The 9,875-nt window shown below is 53.8% G+C and overlaps 1 protein-coding gene across 2 annotated transcripts in view; it reads left to right on the top strand.

Moving 5' to 3' along the window:
• Positions 1 to 411: 411 nt before the first annotated feature.
• The window catches only part of Foxp4 (forkhead box P4), a 55,789-nt gene continuing 46,325 nt past the window's right edge, over positions 412 to 9,875 (top strand). The window contains exon 1 of one of the 2 annotated variants that reach the window (XM_050122782.1): positions 412 to 902. The gene's annotated coding sequence lies outside the window, so the exon portion shown is untranslated. The remainder of the gene's footprint in view (positions 903 to 9,875) is intronic. The other variant, XM_050122781.1, reaches the window with a different exon arrangement.

Raw genomic sequence — 9,875 nt, 5'->3', positions numbered from 1 at the left:
CCCCTGACCACTCCCAGCGCCAGGCGCAGCCCGCCCGAAACCAGTGAACCGTGTGCCAGCAGGACTTGGCCGTACCTCCAGGCTCCTGGAAAAGGCCAGAGTTTATAAAGCGTCCCATAGGCTGGGTCCCCAGGCCAGTGTGAACCTCTGCGGCCTATCTGCTTTGGCAGATCTGTAGCCCAACGTTCCCATTTTTCCTTCCCCAAAGTTTGGTCCACGTGGTCTTCTTCGGCTCGCCGCTAGCCGCCTGGCGGGGGGAAAAGTGGCTGCACCTGCTTTAGGCGAATTATGGTAGCACTAGAAGTTAGTCTCCCCTCCCTCCGCCGCTCTTTCGTTCGCTCCCTCCTCCCCGTCGCTCGGCGCGCTCCCTCCTTCCCTCCACCCCTCCGGTTCTCCGCCCGGTGCGCCCCGCCCGCGAGCCGCTCGCTCGCAGCCACTCGCAGCCGGGGCTCAGTCACAGCCCCTCGGAGTCCGGAGCCGGCCGCCCCTGCGGGCCGGACAGTGCCACCGGCGGCCGGGACGGAGCCCCCCAGCACGCGATCAGGGCGCGGCGCAGGCGGCCGCGGCGCGGCGGGGAGGAGCCCGGGCCGGAACCAGGGCTGGGCCGGGGGCGGGGACGCCGGGGTCCCGGAGCCCCGGAGCCGGAGCGAGCTCAGGAGCGTCACGGGAGCCCGGGGAAGGAAGATCGGAAGCCTGAGGGAGCCGAGCCACCCTACAAAGTGCGATGCCCCCGAGGGGCTGAGGCGCGCGGCGTTCAGTGCTGGAAAGATCGCCTCGGAGCGGCGCGGCGCGCAGGGGCAGTCCCGGCGGGTGGCGGCGGGCCCGGGCTGCGACCCGAGCGAGCCCCATGCCCCGTGCGGGCTGACGGGCCGGAGCCCGCACTGAGCGGCCGGGCCAGACAGGTAGGTGACCGATCCAAGAGACCCCAGGGACTCGGGTGGGGGCTGGGCTGACGACTCGTCGAACTCCCCAGCTCGCTCACTCTCTCGCTTGCTCCCTGGCTCACTTTGTGTTTGCAAACTGCCGGCCCGAGGCGCGCCGGGCGCCGGGAGGAGCCCGGCCCCGGCCGGAGCACTTTGTTCCAACCGGGGCCGACCGCGTCGCACTGTCCCCAGTGGGTACGAAACCCTGTCCTCGGCCCGGGCTTCTAGCGGACTGGAGCTGTCTGGGGAACAGGTGGGGGCCGCGGTGCGGGGTTGGGGGGCAGCGGGAAGCCGGCCATGGGGGCGGCTTGGAGAGGCCACTGAGGCCCGCCCTGCCCCAAGAATCTGGACTCCGCCCCCTTCTGGCCTCGCTGCTGGGAATGGGGTGTTAGGGGGGCGCGACCCCCCCTCCCGGAGTGAGACAAAGAATACTCCCGGCCCGGACTTTCCTGAACCGGGAAGGGAAGTGGTGAAGTGGGATCCCCCCAAGTCCAGTCTGCACGGGACTCCCCAGGACTAGCAGGAGGCAGAGGGACTTGAGGAGGGGGGGTGGCAGGGTAAGACCAACAATCTCAAACACCTTGTCGCCTTGGTCGCACCTCGGAAGTGCTGAGACTAGTCAACCTTCTTTCCCTTCATCCCTTAATCAGATCTGAGATAGAGCGGAAAAACTTCTTGGGGACTTGAGAGAGACTGGAAATGGCCCCTGTGATTTTTATGTGTTGGAGCTGGTCGGTGGGGGACTGACCGGGTGGATACCCTCCCCATTGGGACAGGGCTCCTGCAGGGTTGTGGGGTAATAAAGTGACTGGACAGAGGGCCCAATGCCACCAGAGAGATGAGGCTGCCGGATTGACCGAGCCGGACCCCATTTCTCCAGACCGAGCACTCTGGTGACTCACTAGACAGCCCTTTCGTCGCCCCAACACCTCTCTGACCCGCGGCCACCCTCGGCGGTGCTCAAATCTTGCATTCCGCTTCTACATAAAACTTCTGCCTCTTGGGCTGCGCCGGAGCAGAACCCGGTGGCGCTTAGAGACCTGGGGCCGCGGCCACCTGTGTGAAGGAACTTGTGATTTCGTGGGACGCGGATTCTGAGGCAGAAGCCGTGACCATCACAGATTAATCCCCTTCCCCAAGTGAGGCGACCGCGTGAACACCCTGATGTAGCATCTGCCGACTCTGTAGGTTGGGAGGACAAGGGTATGGGGGGCTGTCCCTGCTCTCAGGCAGTGCCCCTCTCCTTTGCATCCCGGGCCTCTTACACCGCCGTGCGTGTTTCCACGTTCCTTTGCTTGGCACCTGGGACTTTAGAGATAAGCGCGTGTGGTGCACCTTGACACGGGTCTACCCACCCGATGTGGGAGGGGATCAGGACGAACAAACCTAAGTCCAAATCCACCGTTTGGTGGTTCCATAGCAAGTCGAAAAGAGTTTTTGGCTGATGCGGGATTTTTACCTTGAACTTAAAGCGTCTTTACCTGGATTGGCAGTCGACGGCTTTGGGGCTGGATTTGGGGTCGGGAGCTTCCGCGACAGTCGTTTTGTTTTGCGCGAGTATCCCCTCTCACACGAAGAAAGGAGCAGCGGGTGGTCCATGCTGTTCCACCGCTTCCTGGAGAAGCTTAGCCCCCACCCCCACTCCCGCGAACCTCAGTGGTTAGGCCCCTTGGCCTAGGTACCCTGCGGTACCGGCATTTTAAGCCCCTGGTTGAAATCAACCGGGGAGCCAGGGGGAGGCTCCTTAAGGGGAGCGGTCGGCCTTAGACGACCTCTGCCCGCCCCCGCGGAAAACCGCTGTGGGGAAGTCTGCAGGCTTTCCTTCTTTCTCTTTTTTTCTCCTTAAACTTGAGAAACTTTACCTTGCCAGGATGATTCAGGGGCTGTCGTCTGGAGGTCCGAGGGGCCCTCGGATGGCTTGCTGGCTCTGAGATACCCTTAGAACAGCGCGTGTAAAGAATGTCCACCACTCTAGTCAGTTGGGCAAGGTAGCCTGGTATCAGGGCTGTTCTAGGACCTCCTCTTCCACACTTGCTGCACACCCCGTGATATATGATCCTCAACTTGCGGGGACCCTTAAGTGCCTGGTTGTTTTTATTTTGTTTTGTAGGAGGGTTGGGGAGACTTGAGACAGTCTCTTTATGTTGCCTAGGCCATCCTCATACAGTGTCCTTTCGCAGCCTCTCGGATGCTGCGTTTTCAGGTGTGTTCCACACACACCTCACCAAGCTCCTTCTATATTTTACCCTAGCTCCAACCTTGGAAGTTGGAGGAGACTCTCCCTTAGTCTCTTCTGAGGCTAAGGCTAGGTTGGAGTTGAGGAACAGGAGAGCATGGGGGACTAGTCAGGCCCAACTTGCTGGTGGACCTGCGCCTGTTCCTTCCTAGATATCCCCACCCCTTTCCTCTACCTTTGGCCAGAAGCTCGCTTTCTGACCGGCTGCTAGGTAGGTCCCTTCTTGCCAAGAATGCGCAGATCCTGCTGGGCTCTCACTCCAAACACACCTTTCCCCAGCAGGGGAGGACTCCAGGAGGATTGGAAGGGGGTGGCTTTCTTTGATCTGATAATTTCCTCAGTGTTTGCTGAGCCCCCTCCTTGCCTGGGCAGATCCCAGGCTGGGCACTAGGGTCAGGAGCCTCCTCTCTGGACCTCAGCCTACCGGAATAGATGAGACAGTTGTGATGGGGAGGAAGGTGGCATGCAGGGTTTGATTTCAGAGGACTGTGTGAGGGAGGGAAGGGGCATCTCCCCTGGAAACCATCCTTCCTTCCCTACATTTTAACCCTTCACTGCCCGTGGTACGTTTGGAAGATTTCCCCTCTAGACGCAGTGTGCTAAGCTCAGGCCTTTATTCTTATTGCCCAAACAGCGCCAACTTCCTTCCATCCTAGGGGCTTCTCAGTTTCTCTGCCCCCATCCCCTTTCCTATCCTCTCAGTTTCCCCAAGTTTCCCCAGGCCCAAGGCAGCCATGGGCCTTTTTTTTTTTTTCCCCTGGAATTCTGTGCCTCCATTGGCCGAGGATAGCTTCCTCTGAGGTGGTTCCGGAGCCCTAGAACCCGAGGCACACAACTCGTGCCTCCCTAGGGCCATACGTGTGTCAGAGTAAAAAGGGCTTTGGAATTTGGCACTTGAGCTAGGGCTCTAGGGAACCTAATTAAGCGGCTGGAACCTCAATTTTCTTAGGTTGTAAAGTAGGTCAGCAGTGCCCAGAGTAGAGCAGCGGCTCGGGGGTTGAATGGGAGGTAAAGTTTCACGCCCTAGCAAGCGTCTGGCCTTCAGAGTGCCACCCGGTGATGGCACGCTTTTCATTTTCTTTTCTCTAACTGTTTTACTGGCACTGCCAGGCCACTTATCGGGCTGAATACTGGAAATGCTGGAGTATAAACCTTCAGTTTATAGGCTGGAAAATGAAGCCAGAGAGAAGTGGCAACTCGTGTGAGGTTTTCGCTGCTGCCCAGGCACAGAGCTGAGACTAAGTTGCTGGGCTCCAGAATAACCAGGGGCTGGAGCCTCTCTGCCTTGGGCAAGTGAGAAGACCAGGGGATAGAGGGCTGACACTTCACCAGCCTGGCCCAGCCGGCCACCTCCCTAGCTTGTCTGAGCTGTACTTCCTGCATTCTCTGCCTGCTCCTACCCTGGCTTGGCCCTTAGGTCTTCTTAGGGTGGTAATAGATACAAATACAAATGAGACAGAATTCTCCAGAAGACTGAGGAGAAAAAAAATTACTGGAAGACTAGCTTCTCTTTTTAAAGGGAAAGATTCCCAGTGTTTGGGAATGGCGCCTCCTGTCCTTACATGAAGCTATCAGGCAGAGATCCTCAGGTTTGGGACCTGCCGCTGAATGGTCGGCTCACAGAGGCAAGAACCTGTCCTGCAGGGAGCCTGACGTTGTCTGTCCTTCCCATCACCTGCTGGAATTCTCTGTGGAAATGTGGAAATGAACATTTTCTTTACTGTTGGTTGCACCAATCTTGGGTCTCAGTAGGAATCCTCTTCCTATGGCCTCTGACTTTGTGTATGCTCTGGGCTTCTCTCAGAAGATTTGGGGTACACTGATGGGCTGGGAAACAAGAGCACCCCCACAAAAGGTGCCTTCTGCATGGAACCACGGGGTGAGGGGCCATGCAGTCTTCCTTGTTGTATCACCTTCCTTGGTTCCAGGACAGATGGACGGAGACACATGCGCACACACACACGCTTTTGCCCACTTACAAAGTCAAACATCATCTCCCAAGCCCTATCAGAAGCCTGCACCTCCAGCCCTAGGTGTCTCCTCCTCTCTTGGGGCCCTTCCCCTCCACCACTGCCTCAGGATGACTGGGCTGCATGGGTGTACCAGACAGACGTGAAGGGTATTTGCTTTCGCACTGGAATTGGTTCTGATGGCATCTGACCCCAGCTACTACTGTGTAAATGGGTAGGGGGAGCAAATGGTGGATTTCCTCATAATAGGACAGTATGCAGAATTAAGCTTGCCATTTGTCTGAAGTAGGGAGGGGGCAGAGATGACACAAATCTGTCTGTCTGTCTATCAGTCTATCGGGTTGCGGAGCATGGTATATCTCAGTTTCTGACTGGCAGGAAGAGAGGGAAAAGTGATGGCTGCCAGGCTTGAGGTGGATTTTGGGAAATAGAGATGGCTGTTTCTACAACCCCCAGAGCCTGCTGTGTGTAGCAGACACATTGGCAGGACCTAAGGAAGAAAGGAAATGAGAGGAGGCTCTCTTGCAACTCCCGAAAGCCCAAACTGGAGTAAGTAGGCGAATGTGGATCTTTGAGATGGGTGCTGGGGACAAGAGAGGGTGGGGTTCTGACAGGGGTCGTGTGCTGGGGCAGTTCTTGCCTTACCCCTCCCCCGTCCCAGTGTCGGGGGAAGATGAAGGGGTGGGCAGGTAAGGAGCGTTGAGTTCTGGTTTCCTCAATCCTGCCAAACCGGAGCTGGCTCTTGGGATACGATTCCAGCTGGGCCTGCATTTCTAGCGGACCCAGGTCTGAAGAAGTCATTCTTTGGGACTTCCCTTTTCAGTAGGAATTCCCTGTGTGGAGGAAGGAAAATGTCCTGCCAGAGAGAATTAGAGAGGAGTAAGGAAACATCAAGGTGTGCCCCCGGTCTTGTGAGGAGCAGCTGCTGGAAGGGCTGGGGGAGTAAGGGCAGGGGCTCGTGGCCTTCAGAGCAGGAGGCTGTGTTGAGGTCTTACCTATGTTCCTTTGGGAGACTCTCACCTAGGTTTCCCCCAGAGACCACAAGCTACCTGCCCTTCTACCCAGTTGGAGCGCAATGGTGATGGAAGCTCTGAATGGCTCCCCTGGCATCTTGCTGAGTCCCAGGAGCATCAAACATCCTAGCCCCTTGATGAAAGGCTGCAGGTGATTGAGACCTGAGCCCAGGAAGGCAATCGTGGGTTGTGAGACCAAACCCACCAGAGCACAGACTTCTACCCACCTCTGCTGGGCTTGAGCAAATCTTGCAAGCTCAGACTTTATGATCTGTGTTTTGCTATAGCGTGTCCCCCAGTGTTATACTTCCTGTGCTCTGGGACTACTCTCTGGGTCCTCCAAGTTCACTGTGGGGTCCCTGTAAGGCACTGCCATTAAAGTCCTTAACTTTCTGCCTGGCCTTTGCCATGTTCTCTGTGGGTATCCGGTTTCCTACAGTGTAGCTGGCGAGTAACCGTCTCCTCTCTCTGGCCTCAGTTGAGGATGGCCACGGTCTTTGCCAAGGCAGCATGGCCTCCTGCCCCTGAAGGGGCTGCCTGAAGGGAGCGCTGTGGAACTCAGGGCAAGGGGCCCTGTGACCCCTCAAGCCACCTCTTTGCCAATTAGACAGCCAGAGCCTGATTAAAAGGGGTGCTGACCTCCTCCTCCTGCCCGATCCCCATCGACGAGATTTCCCTTCATCAGAATCTCACATCCTCCAGAAATTAATTTGATGCCTCTTGTTATCAATTAATTGAATCTCGTTGGGAGAGCGCTCCGAGAGGCGTGCTGCAGCTTGGCCCTTATGTGTTTCTGTCCCCATCCCCCACTAACCAGGACAGCCCAACCCTTCCCCCAAACTCTTTCTTTCTGCTTTTAATTTCACATATTTTCTAAAATCAAAGCTCTGCTCTGAGCCCCTCTGCCAGGTTTGACGTGGATGGATACTTCCAGCTGGGTACTGGCTGGATTCGCCTCGTCAGGGAGTCCACCTCTCTATTTGGTTTCTCCTTAAATAAACAAAACCTCACCCTTCAGGGTTTGTCTCTGCCCCTGCCCCTGTGTGCTCCAGGGGCTAGAACTTGGGAGGGGTTGGAATAGCTACATCCTAGATGGGGAAAGAGAGACACACAGAGGGATCAAAGCAGGGGTCTCTCCTGTGAACATGTACCGAGGCAAACGTGTAGAAGTCCGAGGGCAGCTCCTGGGAGTTGGTTCTCTCCTACTCCATGGACTCTGGGAATCAAACTTGGGTTGTCAGACTTGGTGACATGCACCTTTACCTGCTGAGTCATTTCAGTGACCCATCCTCCTGCTGCCCTGGTCTGTTGTGGGATATTCGGTTAACTAGCAAAGACATGTTGCTTTTGCTTATAACTATGTAAAGATGTGTTGCATTTTTGTTAATTAAATAAAATTAATGTAGACTCAGAGGCAGGGTTAGCAACTGGTTGGCAGGAAGTAGCAGGGAGGAGCTTAGCATGGGTTTCTTAGTTGGGGTGGTGTGGAAGAAGAAAGAAAACGAGATGCCAGAGGCCAGACAGACAGACAGGGAGGATGTAGGAAGGTAGGACATACAGAATGACAGAAAGTAAAAAGCCATGAGGCAAAACATAGATGAATAGAAACAGTTTAATTAAGTTAAAAGAACTAGTGGACAAGCCTAAGCTAAGGATGAGCACTCATAATTAAGTCTCCGTGTCTTTATTTGGGAGCTGGTTGGTGGCTCAGAGAAAATGCCAATTACACTGTTCATCAATTTTAGAACTTATTTAGAAGTTGTCACCCTTGGCAGATCAATTTATCATTTGTAGGGCAGAGGGCACCAGTATGGCCCCCTGCCCGCACCCCGGCTTCCTGAGAGTCAGGATAAGCTACTTCAGCTCTCAGTGTCATTCAAAGTGGAAGTCCAGGTTCCACCCCTAGAATGGAAGATGCAGGAAAGGCTCTCTAAGGCTCCCAGTGAAGAGGCGTGCTTTACGGCAGCAGTGCTCAGCCTGTGGGTCCAACCCTCCAGAGTTGCATATCTGATGTTCACATTGCAATTTATAACGGTAGTCAAATTGCAGTTATGAAGTAGAGATGAAATAACTTCATGGTTTGGGGTCATCACAATATGAGAAACTGTACTTAAGGGGTGCAGCATTAGGAAGTTGAGAACCACTGGTTTGCAGCTTCTTCATCCTAATCTACCACATCCTGATGACCCCCAGGGTGTGATATTGCTCCCATTTGACAGATGAAGGACCTGGGGCTGGGGAGGTGGTCTGCCATAACAGGAATCCCCGGCTGTGGAACTTGACTCTTGAAATGCTTCATTATTTCAGGGGCAGGGGTAGTGTCACAAGTTGACTGACCTCACCCCTGCTTTTTGTTGGCTGCCATACAGGTCAACCCATGGTAAATGTCACATAAAGTCACATAAATATTCCCACTTGGGCTTCCTTTGAATGAGCAAACACAGCCTACACTTGTGTGCAGTGGGGACACATTGAGGCTGAGTGACAGCTTCTTCTCCCTGGGCCTCTTTAGTGGCCGTCTTAGCTACGGAAGTGACTAGTTAGCACCTTTCATCTCTTTCTGTTTTACATGTATGGGTGTTTTCCTGCCTGTATGTCTGTGCATCACATGTGTGTCTGCTCCCACAGGATCCCCTGGAAGAGATGCCAGTGCTGTTAACCACTAAGCCATCTCTCTAACTCCAGATCTTTCTTTTCCTTCCTTCCTTCCTTCCTTCCTTCCTTCCTTCCTTCCTTCCTTCCTTCCTTCCTTCCTTCCTTCCTTCCTTCCTTCCTTTTGAAACAGGGTCTTACTGTGTAGCTGTGGCTGACCTCAAGTTCACATATATTCTCCTGTTTCTGACTTACAATTTCTGGGATTATAGAAATTAAAGCTGGTTAACATCTTTTCACGTGGACGTTAGCTTGGTCCGAGTTTTGTTGTGTTGTTCCCCCCCCCCTTTTTTTTGGAGACAGGGTTTCTCTGTGTAGCCCAGTCTGTCCTGTGTAGATGGGCATTTCTGTTCCACCTGGACCCGCAACCATTCATTCCCAAAGAAACACACAGATGCTTCTATTATTATAAAACATTTGGCCTATTAGCTCAGGCTTATTATTAACTAGCTCTTACAACTTAAATTAACCCATAATTCTTGTCTGTGTTTAGCCTTGTGACTTGGTACCTTTTCTCAGTAAGACATTCTCCTCTTGCTTCTTCTGCATCTGGCTGGTGACTGACTCTGCCTTTCCTCTTGCCAGAATTCTCCCAGTCTGGTCACCCTGCTTTTTGCCTAGCTACTGGCCAATCAGTGTTTTATTAAACTAATACAAGTGACAAATCCTTACTGTCTACAAGAGCTTTATTCCACAGCAGTCCTGGAACTCGCTCTATAGATCAGGATGTCTTTGAACTCACAAAGATCACCTGTCTCTGCTGGGATTAAAGGTGTGAGCCACAGCTACAGTATTAAAAACAGCTTGGTATTGGCATAAAAACAGAGAAGTCGACCAATGGAACCGTATAGAAGACCCTGACTTTAATCCACAAACCTATGAGCACCTGATTTTCGATAAAGGAGCTAAAACTATACAATGGAAAAAAGAGAGCATCTTCAACAAATTGTGCTGGCAAAACTGGATTTCAATCTGTACAAAAATGAAAATAGATCCATGTCTGTCACCATGCACAAAACTCAAGTCCAAGTGGATTAAAGACCTCAATATCAGTCTGAACACACTGAACCTGATAGGAGAG

Source organism: Alexandromys fortis, unplaced genomic scaffold (genome assembly GCF_014885135.2).
Source record: "Alexandromys fortis isolate MF-2015 unplaced genomic scaffold, M_Fortis_MF-2015_v1.1 scaffold_212, whole genome shotgun sequence".
NCBI lineage: Eukaryota > Metazoa > Chordata > Mammalia > Rodentia > Cricetidae > Alexandromys > Alexandromys fortis.
The sequence above is the reverse complement of the archived record's forward strand: the minus strand, read 5'-3'. Positions and strand labels throughout refer to the sequence as shown.